The sequence below is a fragment of the Phyllobates terribilis genome, unplaced genomic scaffold (assembly GCF_046119375.1).
Source record: "Phyllobates terribilis strain yellow unplaced genomic scaffold, ASM4611937v1 Scaffold_7__3_contigs__length_470593459, whole genome shotgun sequence".
Classification (NCBI taxonomy): Eukaryota; Metazoa; Chordata; class Amphibia; order Anura; family Dendrobatidae; genus Phyllobates; species Phyllobates terribilis.
Window position 1 is genome coordinate 93,245,416 of NW_027362767.1, and position 12,971 is coordinate 93,258,386.

General features: G+C 41.5%; 1 protein-coding gene across 1 annotated transcript in view; it reads left to right on the forward strand.

The window, feature by feature from the left end:
* Positions 1-12,971, forward strand: part of AVEN (apoptosis and caspase activation inhibitor) — a 542,539-nt gene that overhangs the window by 169,927 nt on the left and 359,641 nt on the right. The window lies entirely within an intron of this gene.

The window sequence follows — 12,971 nt, forward strand, 5'->3', positions numbered from 1 at the left end:
AATGTTGTGCTTGTTTCCTGCAGTATTGACTCATAATGTCTGACCCCATCGGGACAACTGTTAATCATCGGTGTTTTCTCGCCAAGTGCCACTTTTACGGCAGAGCTCACAAAGCAAATTACATTTTATAGTCACCTGATGTGAAATGAATCTGTGCATTCTAGAAATCAGGGGTGCAGTGACATTTGCCTAAAAGTGGCCATATACGTTAGACTAAAGTCGCTAAAAATGGATGATATCAACCATTATAAACAATTGTCAGGGGGAATTTAATGGCAAATGATATATATTTTTTTTTTTAAAAATCGAATAGTTCTTATTGAAAGCGTTTTCTTTTTTGTTTGTTACAATAATAGAAAAACAAAACAATAAAGAGGAGTTGCAGAAAATGCAAAATCATTGATATGAATGCTATCATTTTGACATTTAACATGGCAAATATACTTTACCCATAGATTCCTATTTACAAGAAACTGATTTGAAAACCTTAAAATGATTAATGTTTCTTGCATATTCTGAGATAATTTCTATAGCGCCAACATATTCCGCAGCACTTTACAATTAAGCGGGGACTTGTAGAGACAATAAAGACAATACAAAGTAAGACAGTTCACCAGTTACAGGAGGGGTGAGGGCTGTGCTCGCAAGGTTACAATCTAGAAGGATATGGGGTTTTGGGGGGACACATTATGTAGAACGTACTTATCATGTATTGTCCAGCCATCATTATAATAATTGGGGGTTATGATATAAAGCTGCATGATCTGGTCTTCAACCAGTATCTGTCTAAGTACAGGTATCAAGTGCTATTGGGTGCATGGAAGATGTGGAGACAGATGAATAAGAGGGACCAGATTGTAATGGAAAAGGATGAACAGGGGAGAGTTAGGTTAGTGACTTTAGGTGCTAGACTTGTCTAAAAAGATGTGTTTTCAAATCACACTTAAAAATGTGGGGGCTAGATACAAATCGGATGGTCTGGGATAGTGCATTCCAGAGAACTGGCGCAGCATGAGAGAAGTCTTGAAGATAGAAGTGGGAGGTTTGGATTATGGAGGATGTTAGTCTTAGATCATTTGCAGGATTAAGAGCACAGGTAGGGTGATAAACAGAAATGAGGTACATGGTGGTGCAGAACTGTGGAGAGCTTCATTGGTGAGTGAGAAGTTTTTATATTGAACATTACTAACACCCCCATCTTCCCCATAAGAGAATCATTCCAACATAGCGAATGATAATAATTTTAGTTGACCAATGACAAGTTTTTTATCCAAAAGATTAAAGATGTTTTATTCTCACTAACGATTTTTTTGATCCACAAATGATTTTTCTTTGAAGAAACAATCCCTGAAAGACCTTAAATCCTGTGCTAGGTCTATGGTCAATATAGATTAAAATGTGGATGACGGCATCAGTGTTATGATCGTTTGCCAGACAATCAAATGTGTTCAACCCTCAGCCTACTTATAAGTAATGTGTATGACCAGCCAAAGAAACGCTAAAAATTGAATATGCTTAAAAAAAATAAAAACACTCCATAAATTCCTCTCCTAATCTCCTCCTATGTTGTTACATAGTACAAGTAAAGCTTAGAAATCTGTGAAATCTTTTCTGTCCCAAGAGATCACCCACGTCCCTCCTCCTCCTTTTCACTGTTCTGTGTGCGACTGTCAGACAACTTGCTACAGCAGAAACCTTCTGGTTGTGCCCTGTCTACAGTCACACAGACATTAGCCAAGCTTGGCCCCTTTGGCTTGGTTGGCCACCAGCCAAAAATGGAACTAATCAGCAGGAGATTAACACATTTGTACATGATTTCTACAAAGCTGACAGTTTTAGGATCATGCAGAAAATGCTTTAGACTAACCGGGATGTCCACTATATTTCTTGATTTATTTCTAGGTTTAAGGTTCCTTCATTTATTTCTAGGTTTAGCTTTCCTTTAATAAAACAAAGGGAGAATAAAGTTCACTGAATATAGTTACACTAGATGGGAGCCCGATGCTATCGCATCGGGAGGGCGGTTGTAGCGTTGGCATCTCTGCCTCCTGCCGGGCAGAGACACCGTTCCCCTCACCACCGCGGTCCCGGTCCGGCGTCCTCCAGCTCCCCTGCTGCTGTTATGCGCACTGCGCGCAGCCTCTCGGGCACCGTGCTTAGGGTGCGCGCGCTCCCTCCCTCTTAAAGGGGCCGCGCACGCCGTCCTAAAGAGTCCCAGGCCAATGGCCGGAGGACCACTCCTATTTATAGCACCTCCTCCAAAATGGAGGTGCCTGTGCAAGGTTGTTGTTTGTGTGCTAACACTCTCCTCAGCCATCAGGTTCCAGTGCCCGCCTGCCTATCAGCCGTGCCCACCTGCCTGTCTACCTGCCGTGCCCGCCAGCTTGCCTACCAGGATCACCTGTCTGGCTACCTGCCGTGCCCGCTTGATTGCATACCCGGATCACCCGTCAGGCTACCTGCCGTGCTCATCCGCTGTACCTGTCAGCTTCAGCCATCTGACCCGTGGGAGTCGCCTGCTCTCACACAAAATTGGTCCCAGAGTGGCACCTGGTTCACCTTCCCAGTGCCTCCTTGGTTCACAGAGTCGACTAAGCCGCCGTGTGGCCAGGATCGGTCCGAGTTGGCATTTAGTTACGCCCCTCTGGTCCCTCCTTGCATCTCAGCACAGAGGTTCCACCACCCTGATCCATAATAGCGGTAATGTCACGATAGGGGCAGGCTTTGCAGCGTTGAGGACCTCCCACCCCCCATATGCTCACCCACCTATCCACTCTCTCTTTGCCCCATGTGCTGACTTCTCCCATCTGGGCTCTCTTCTTTGACCTGTCTACCCCATGTGCTATCCCCCTTGTCTGCTCTCTCTCTCCTTCCTGTGCTGTTCTCCCCTCATGTGCTGTCCCAATTGAGCTGTCTCCCTCCTGTGCGCTTTCTCTCTCCCCCATCTGCTGTCTTCTCTTCTCATGTGATCTTTTCTTAGACCTGTGTACCCCATGTGCTCTCCCCCTTGTCTGCTCTCTCTCCACCCCTATGCTGTCTTCTTCCCTCATGTGTTCTCTTGCTTGAGCTTTCTCCCTGCTTAGTAAATCAGACCGCCGCCATCTTTGTGAAGTTGATAGCGGCAGTCACATTAAAACTGCGCATGCGCTTCTCCTATACAAAGATGGTGGCGGTCAGTGAATCATTCAGCTGGTCCCGGCGGCAGCGTGTACGACGTGTTCGCGACGGTGTTCCGCTGGTTGTACCGCGCAAAAGGCTGGTAGCACCTACGGTTTCCATATTGAGACAACCAACACTTGGGTGTCCCAATATGGCGGTTAATGAACTTTCCCCACTTGGAATTCTGGGATCCGGACACATCTGGACGGAACAGTATGTGAAGACATTACAAGGTAAGTATATTATAGATGGTACAGTTGAAAAAAAGACAATTATTCATCAAGTTAACTGAGGAATGGAAAGGGACAAAAGGGAAGGGGCACATACACCACCACAATACAGTCCTTCCCAAAAGAGCTAGTCTTTTCCTCCTGATCCCAATTGCACTGGACCAAACAAGATATCCCTCCCTACTTATACTTTGGCCTCATTCAGACTTCAGTGATTTTTTCTCGTATGCAAAAAAACGGTTTAATCATCAGTGTTTAATGGGGTTTTCTCGTATGAGAAAAATAAAGCAGATGGTGGTTCCTAAAGCTTCTTCTAGCAGTCAGTGATTTTTTATTTTCTTGGACCCATAGACATTCATTGGCGAGTTTGATCCATACCTCAGATCAAAATTGGACATATCTCCGTGATTTGGTGAGACCACTTGGTCCACAATAAATACACTGACATGTGAACAGCCCTATAGGCTATAATAGGTACAAGTTCTATCCAGAAAAAACACAAATGGAACTTGTATTGGAAAAACTGACATCTGAATGAGCCATTGGAGGTATATACTGATATAGATTCTGAATATGCCCTGGTCTGTGACAGCAAACAGCATATTGCCCAGTAAGACAACAAGCTTAATACAAAAAAAACATAAACTCAGACGAGAAGAGGAAATTGGGAAGTGTTTTGGCACACGGGTGAAGTTCTAAGCAGCATACATGTCCAACCGTCACCTAATTAGTGCCCATCCTGCATACGCTAGAACATCTTTAATTAAAACTTTACTATTTTGCTTTGCAAGTAAGTTACTGGCTAGAATGAACATAATATGCTTTTTAGCTGGTGCCATTTCTGTTTATTAGAATCATCTCTTTAATCATTAACAGTCAAAGACGTGTCTGTTTGTGTCCACAGTTGGACAAGTTCTAGAAGCAAATACAGTGCACAACTTATCAAATAAGACTAAACTGTCTATCAACGATGTAATTTACCCCCAGTCTAAAAAGTGTTCCAGAACAGAACTTTTTTTTTACTTTTAAATGGGGTTGTCCGAAATGTTAACATTGATAGCCTATCCTTAAGATAAGCCATCAATCTCTGATCGGTGGGGATGCGGCGCCCAGCACCCCTCGCCGATCAGATGTTCTTGGTGCCAGCGGTGGTCAGAATTGCTCAGTTACAAAGCTGCACAGTACAGCTCCATCGATGGAATAGTGGCCGCGGCCAGGAACTACACATCAGCCATTTATGTATTTGTTTTCTTTGTTTTTTCCTTGCTCTGCCTCTGCTTTCCTCGGATATGGACCCCTCATCTCTAGTGTTGTTAGCCAAGGAGGTGTCATCCTCAACTTTTTTCTGTGGGTGTCTTCAAGAGGATCACGCCTCCATGCTTAATAAGACTAGATTTGCATTCAGAGCATAAAAAGGATAAGTGGGCAAAGAGGTACTGTCATGATGGTGTTGAGACTATGGGCGCTAACCAGGTCCCTAGAACTAGGGGCATCCTAGTCTATCTCTGTCCCCTGGATTACTCCTGTAGGTGGAGACGCCGAGTTTACGTGCCTTGCTATGCTCCTATGTCCACTCAGATCTGTCCCCTCACCCACCCTGGGTGATGGGAAGCTTAAGTGTATAGGAACATTGTAACCAGACAAACAAAGGAAGATGGACAGGGATAAATGAAAATTCCAACCATACAAAATACACACACCATACAGAGTGGGACACACAGGAGTTAACGGAAGGAGAAACCAAATAGGAGAGGATGAGGATGTGCACACAGACAAAACTCCAAGCAACAATCTCCAAACACCAACTCCAACCACGAACCACACCTCCAACTCGAGAACCAGGCAGTAAGAACTAACACTGGCAATCCCGAAGTGCCAGAGGGGAGTGGCCAACACTGAACAGCTGTGACAATCCAGGTAGGAAAGCTCCAGGAGCTACAACTGAACAGATTAACCCTTGTACTGCTAGCAAGGAAATAACCTGCACTGTTAAATAAGATGCTGAAGTACTTCTAATCAGTACAGGAGTTTGTGAAACTAGACTCCCCTGCCTTCTGGCCCCTCTCTGTGGCGGTATTCCCGTGACAGGTACAGAAACAAAAACAATGCCAGATTTAGGATAACAACTTCACTTAGACTGGCTTAAAAAAAAAAACATTTATGGCAAGTAACCAGTCCTTTTGAAACATTTGTGAGTTGGGACTGATCATTTTCATACACACAGAACATTATACACATTGTTTTTTTCAATTGTAATGATTGTAGCAGAACTAAATTTTGCTCTTGGGATCTGCATTGTTGTTGCATTGTTTTTGCACTCCTAAATTACATAATACAGTAGAGACTTCATACATAGTGTTGGCTTGGTCACACTGGCATATTTATCTCAGTAAGAAGATGGGAATAAAGCACTGCCATCTCTGGCATTGGCTTATCAAACAGGAACAAAGGATCAGGCATGGTGGAATTCAAAATGCTCAATCTCTTGCCCTCCAAAATCTGTTGGGGTACTGCCGGTTTGGCCAACTTTTATCTCAAACTGATGACTAGATGAATCTGTAGTCATAAGCACAACTGAAGTTGAGAAATGGGAACCTTTGCTCCACAGCATCTAAAAAAAAGATTTATATTGATGTCCTTTTTAAGCTGTGGTCACATTTGTGTATGAGACTGCGTTGCAAATTCCGTCAGATTTAATAGAAGACAAGTGTTGCATGCAGCGCTATTCTTTGTCAAAACAATGGATCGACTTCCAGAAGGAAACAATGAGGACATTTATAAGTCAGTGGTTTCTTTGTGCACTGGTGGGATACTTGGTCATAGATGAAAGACTCGACTCAGATTTGATCAGATCCTTGTTAGAGTATAGCTTCCATAGTCTCCCCCAAACGCACATTTTGACAATGTGTGTATGCACAGCAGTGCCAAGTATCAGGGGTGTAACTTTGATAGGTTCAGGGGTTGAAATCGCGCCCAGGCCCTAGAGCCTAGGAGGCTCAAAAGGTCCCATTGGCCCATATAAAAAGACCATCAGTAATAAAGATCTGTGATAATTGGGGGCCCCATTGGAGGTTTTGCTTTGGGGCCCACTAGCTTCATTTTATACCACTGTCAGGTACCGTTATTTATTCTGGTGGTGTATGCAAGATCCAGTTTATTGAATCTGGACAGAATTTCCTCATCATGGTCTGTCTGTTAATACTGATGAAGAATTCATGATTAAAAAACACAATAAAACACATCTTGTGTTTTCTACCAGCGTCAACAGTGGGTAAGCGCCTCCAGTGCTGTGAAAACTTTTCCTCCATTCTGTTATCCTTAATCTTCTATCCGGCAAGGCCAGAGAGCTACCCCCAAACTACGCCACAAAGAGTGTAGCCTCCAGCACAAGCTTAGAAGGGGAGTTTGATACCTCACCGTTTATCATCTAACGTGTCTATTTCAAATGGTTCTGCACATGAAGCGCTCTCCCTTCTCTCCTTATGTAGTTCTGTATTTCTTACATAAGCTTAGATATATGAAAGGGACTAAATGTAGAGAGCATTCCAGGTTTATAAGTTTTATTACCCAAATGCACTGTTACTTTCATAACACTTTAAAGGCAGGTTCACATCTGCATGCATTTACAGTCTACAGTGGATTCTCTGCATTGTGCGAATTTTCATGTACTGATTTCATTGCAGATTTTCCGGCCCAGTGTATCCAGTGCTGGACATTTGGTTCTCTAATACTACCATACATATTTGAGCCATAATGATGCTAAAAGCTCCAACTGAATTCGAGTCCAAGTAGTGGACAACCTTTCTTTTAGATTAAGTAGTTCCCCTTGTATAATAAAAACAACAGATACTCACCTCCTCCACCATTCCTCCACCATTGTCAGTGTCGGTACCTAGGTGTGCATGCTATTGTTATGCTACATGAGCCCTGCAACGAATCAGCGGCTGCTACGCTGTGACTTTCGGCTGAATGAAGTGAGCGTGCAGCAGTCCATTAGTGGCCTCTGATTTGCTGCCGGGCTGACGTGGTATAAAATGGTCATATGAGCCCAGGGAGACCCCGTGCCAACATCGCTGGATTGGTGCCGTTGTGGGTGGTGAAAAGTTTTTTGTTTTGTTTTTTACAAGGGGAACAACTTAATTTAATAAGGGGTTTTCTAGGCAGCAGGGAGCCGGCTGTCAATCAGCATAACGTCTGCAGTCACTCCCTGCCAACAGCAGAGTAGAGCGAAAAAGAAGCCATTGCTCTGTCGACGTGATGTCAGTAGAAGCCACAGAATTGCCGGCAGGAGTGGTCTGTGACTGATCTGAGTCAGAGCACATATCCTATGGGCATTGAATCCCTATTCCCTTAGTGCTGTTACATGCAGTGTACCATATGTAATCTGTCTGAAGAAGGTCCTTTCGACCGAAACTTCACTGTTTTTGGATTGCTTTGCTAAACATTATTTTTCTGCAACTCAATGATTGCCGGATTCTTTCTTCACTGCACTGAGCCAGTAGAGTTCTGCGCCGGACACAACACGCACATAGGTAGCAACTACCTGCCTGTTAGTTCTCAGGCCCAAAGTAAACAAATAAATTAGTCCCTTTTAAACCTTATCAAAATTCCAGTTAGTCATTCTTTTTTACACTCATTGGTTTAGAGAAGCTGGCTTTATGGTAATGGTGACCATGATGGATTCTTTTCAGCTTTCTCATAGTCCTGAAAGGGAATCTGTCACCACTTTGGAGTTATCAGACCTCTACTATGGGCATACAGGGTATAGAAAAGTAAATCTACACATACCTGTATGGCCCGTGGTAGAGGTCTGAATGCAGAGACCATCATTTATTTTTCAACAGGACAATGACCCCAAACACACCTCCAGGCTGTGTAAGGGCTATTTGATCAAGAAGGAGAGTAATGGGGTGCTACGCCAGATGACCTGGCCTCCACAGTCACCAGACCTGAACCCAATCGAGATGGTTTGGGGTGAGCTGGACCGCAGAGTGAAGGCAAAAGGGCCAACAAGTGCTAAGCATCTCTGGGAACTCCTTCAAGATTGTTGGAAGACCATTTCCGGTGACTACCTCTTGAAGCTCATCAAGAGAATACCAAGAGTGTGCAAAGCAGTCATCAAAGCAAAAGGTGGCTACTTTGAAGAACCTAGAATATAAGACATATTTTCAGTTGTTTCACACTTTTTTGTTAAGTATATAATTCCACATGTGTTAATTCATGGTTTTGATGCCTTCAGTGTGAATGTACAATTTTCATAGTCATGAAAATACAGAAAAATCTTTAAATGAGAAGGTGTGTCCAAACTTTTGGTCTGTACTGTGTGTATAGATGTCTGTATGTGTGTGTGTGTGTATATATATATATATATATATATATACATACACATACAGGGTAGTCCAAAAGTAGGTGGACAGAAAGTGTAATAAGGTTATGAAGGGGGAGATTTATCAAACATGGTGTAAAGTGAAACTGGCTGGGAAATTCTAATGAATCAAGTTGTTCCCCAGTTACAGCAACAGCCTAATTCAAATGACCTTTATTTCCAATAAGATGGGACCCCTCCACATTATTCAAGAGTGGTCCGCGAGTATCTTGATGAAACATTTCCTAATAAATGGATTCGCTGAAGAGGCCCACTTGCTTGGCCAACACGTTCACCAGACTTGACCCCAATGGATTTTTTCTTTTGGGGAGTACTCAAGGACAAAGTTTATAGTCGAAAACCAAAAAGTGTCAGTGATTTGAAAAATTACATAAGAGATGCATTTCAAGAAATTAATACCCAAAGAGACTTGTGCAAAAAAGTTTGTCGAAGCGTAAGAGGCGACTTCAAAGCTATGCAAATTGTAATGGAAAACAGTTTGAGCACCTGCAGTGATAAAATATAAGGGCTTTTGTATTATTGTTCAGAATAAAATGTAATTGTCAATGTTATGCTTGTGTTAGTAAATATAATTTTATATATAAATCAAAATAAATGTTATTATTTTCTGGCCACCTACTTTTGGACCACCCTGTATATATGTGTGTGTATGTATGTATGTATGTATGTATGTATGTATGTGTGTGTATATGTATGTATATATATATATATATATATATATATATATATATATATATATATATATACAGTACAGACCAAAAGTTTGGACACAACTTCTCATTTAAAGATTTTTCTGTATTTTCATGACTATGAAAATTGTACATTCACACTGAAGGCATCAAAACTATGAATTAACACATGTGGAATTATATACTTAACAAAAAAGTGTGAAACAACTGAAAATATGTCTTATATTCTAGGTTCTAGCCACCTTTTGCTTTGATGACTGATTTGCACACTCTTGGCATTCTCTTGATGAGCTTCAAGAGGTAGTCACCGGAAATGGTCTTCCAACAATCTTGAAGGAGTTCCCAGAGATGCTTAGCACTTGTTGTCCCTTTTGCCTTCACTCTGCGGTCCAGCTCACCCCAAACCATCTCGATTGGGTTCAGGTCTGGTGACTGTGGAGGCCAGGTCATCTGGCGTAGCACCCCATCACTCTCCTACTTGGTCAAATAGCCCTTACACAGCCTGGAGGTGTGTTTGGGGTCATTGTCCTGTTGAAAAATAAATGATGGTCCAACTAAACGCAAACCGGATGGAATAGCATGCCGCTGCAAGATGCTGTGGTAGCCATGCTGGTTCAGTATGCCTTCAATTTTGAATAAATCCCCAACAGTGTCACCAGTAAAAAAAAGCATCCCCACACCATCACACCTCCTCCTCCATGCTTCACGGTGGGAACCAGGCATGTAGAGTCCATCCGTTCACCTTTTCTGTGTCGCACAATGACACGGTGGTTGGAACCAAAGATCTCAAATTTGGACTCATCAGGCCAAAGCACAGATTTCCACTGGTCTAATGTCCATTCCTTGTGTTCTTTAGCCCAAACAAGTCTCTTCTGCTTGTTGCCTGTCCTTAGCAGTGGTTTCCTAGCAGCTATTTTACCATGAAGGCCTGCTGCACAAAGTCTTCTCTTAACAGTTGTTGTAGAGATGTGTCTGCTGCTAGAACTCTGTGTGGCATTGACCTGGTCTCTAATCAGAGCTGCTGTTAACCTGCGATTTCTGAGGCTGGTGACTCGGATAAACTTATCCTCAGAAGCAGAGGTGACTCTTGGTCTTCCTTTCCTGGGGCGGTCCTCATGTGAGCCAGTTTCTTTGTAGCGCTTGATGGTTTTTGCTACTGCACTTGGGGACACTTTCAAAGTTTGCCCAATTTTTCGGACTGACTGACCTTCATTTCTTAAAGTAATGATGGCCACTCGTTTTTCATTACTTAGTTGCTTTTTTCTTGCCATAATACAAATTCTAACAGTCTATTCAGTAGGACTATCAGCTGTGTATCCACCAGATTTCTCCACAACACAACTGATGGTCTCAACCCCATTTATAAGGCAAGAAATCCCACTTATTAAACCTGACCGGGCACACCTGTGAAGTGAAAACCATTTCCGGTGACTACCTCTTGAAGCTCATCAAGAGAATGCCAAGAGTGTGCAAAGCAGTCATCAAAGCAAAAGGTGGCTACTTTGAAGAACCTAGAATATAAGACATATTTTCAGTTGTTTCACACTTTTTTGTTAAGTATATAATTCCACATGTGTTAATTCATAGTTTTGATGCCTTCAGTGTGAATGTACAATTTTCATAGTCATGAAAATACAGAAAAATCTGTAAATGAGAAGATGTGTCCAAACTTTAGGTCAGTACTGTGTGTGTGTGTGTGTATATATATATATATATATATATATATATATATATATATATATAATAATATCCATTATGGTGCCAGTCCTTGATGCCAACAGCTCCACTTTTGCATATTGGTTTTCACTGTTGGACGCACCTTTTAAAAAGAATCTGCCAGCAGGTTTTTGCTATGCAATCCGAGAGCAGCATGATATAGGGGCAGAGACTCTGATTCCAACAATATGTCACTTACTAGGCTGTGTATTACTGTTTCAATAAAATCAGTGTTTTATCAGCCGGAGATTTATCACTACAGGACTAGGTGTCTGGTGTCTCCTGGTCCAACCACACCTCCATCACTGAATTGGCTGCTGCCTGTGTAAAATGTATCTTCACAGAATGGTGCTGATAAGTGATGTGCTCAGGGTTATACAGGGCTCAGCATTCCGACCTCTGCTAGTTCTGCAGCAGAGAAAACTATCACAACTGCTGCACCCTGTAAATGTAGAGATATATCCCTGGAGTCATGCTGCTGTCAGATTACATATCAAAAACCTGCTGAAAGCTTCCCTTTAATAAAATTTAAGCAATAAAGATACATGTACCTGAAAATGGTGTCAATGAAAAATGTAACTCATCCTGCAAACCGCTACGGTTTTCAGAGATGCCAGATAATTCCTTTATGTTATATTTATGTCTTCTGTAAACTGTTTCATTGAGAAACCTATAACTCCAAAGGTGGGAATCACCGCAGGAAATAATCTTGGAGAAAAAGTGTAAATCTGTAATAGATATTGCTCTTCTTCCCTGAGCATTGCGTCCTCTGTAAGCGCTGATGAGTTAAAGAGGTGTAAAGCTTACTAGATGTCTATTTAATTCCGCATCCTCTGCCCTTCCAAGCTTTTGCCTTGTTTGCCTGAGGGCGACAGATGACTGTAATTGCTGAAGTTGTTCCTATATGTGCTGCAAAACCCCATAGATTTCTTATGCATTAACTTGCCGAAGCCTGAATCATTTTTTCTTCTTACTAGATGTATATTACTGAAATGATGCAAAAAAAAAAATGTGAAAAAGGTGGAGAACATTATACATTAATTTCATATATTCAAGTAGCAAGGCTTTAAATCTCTGTCCAGGATGACTCGCATGTGCTTATAATACCAATTAGATAGTAATATTATTTCTTATTATTTCGCCTTAGGAAAATACTTGGCAGAATATTGTTTGGCAATGTATCATTTTACAAGTAATGATTTTCTTCTTAATGACAGATTACAGAAATGTAATTTAAAGATTAAATTTGAGATTTGGGCTAAATTTAGTTACGGTGTAAAAGAGTAAATAAATAAATGTAGCATGTTTTACATTAAATCTGTTTTTTTTTGTTTGTTTGTTTTTTTAATATGTACTGTATGCAGATAATTATCCCAAATTTCATGTTTTTTTAGTTTTGCTGGTAACCGTCTTTTATTCTGTGATCCTCGCCATCGTGCACTAAGATGTCCTGGTTTGTCCTCTTGGAATTCTATTGTTTAGAAGTCAGGCTCATTATCAGCTGCCTGGAGCTCCTCTCACTGGATACAGATCCTTAGAGAACAAAGTATGAAAAAAACCATTTTCAAATATTCCGTGGAGACCTGAAAATCAGCTAGATATAATTGTCTAATTTTAGATTCCATTTTTGTTTACTGGGCTCATTCATATGGATTTTTCTGCTAGGTACTTTATCAGTTTTTAATGTTTTTTTTTATATATACAGTACAGACCAAACGTTTGGACACACCTTCTCATTTAAAGATTTTTCTGTATTTTCATGACTTTGAAAATTGTACATTCACACTGAAG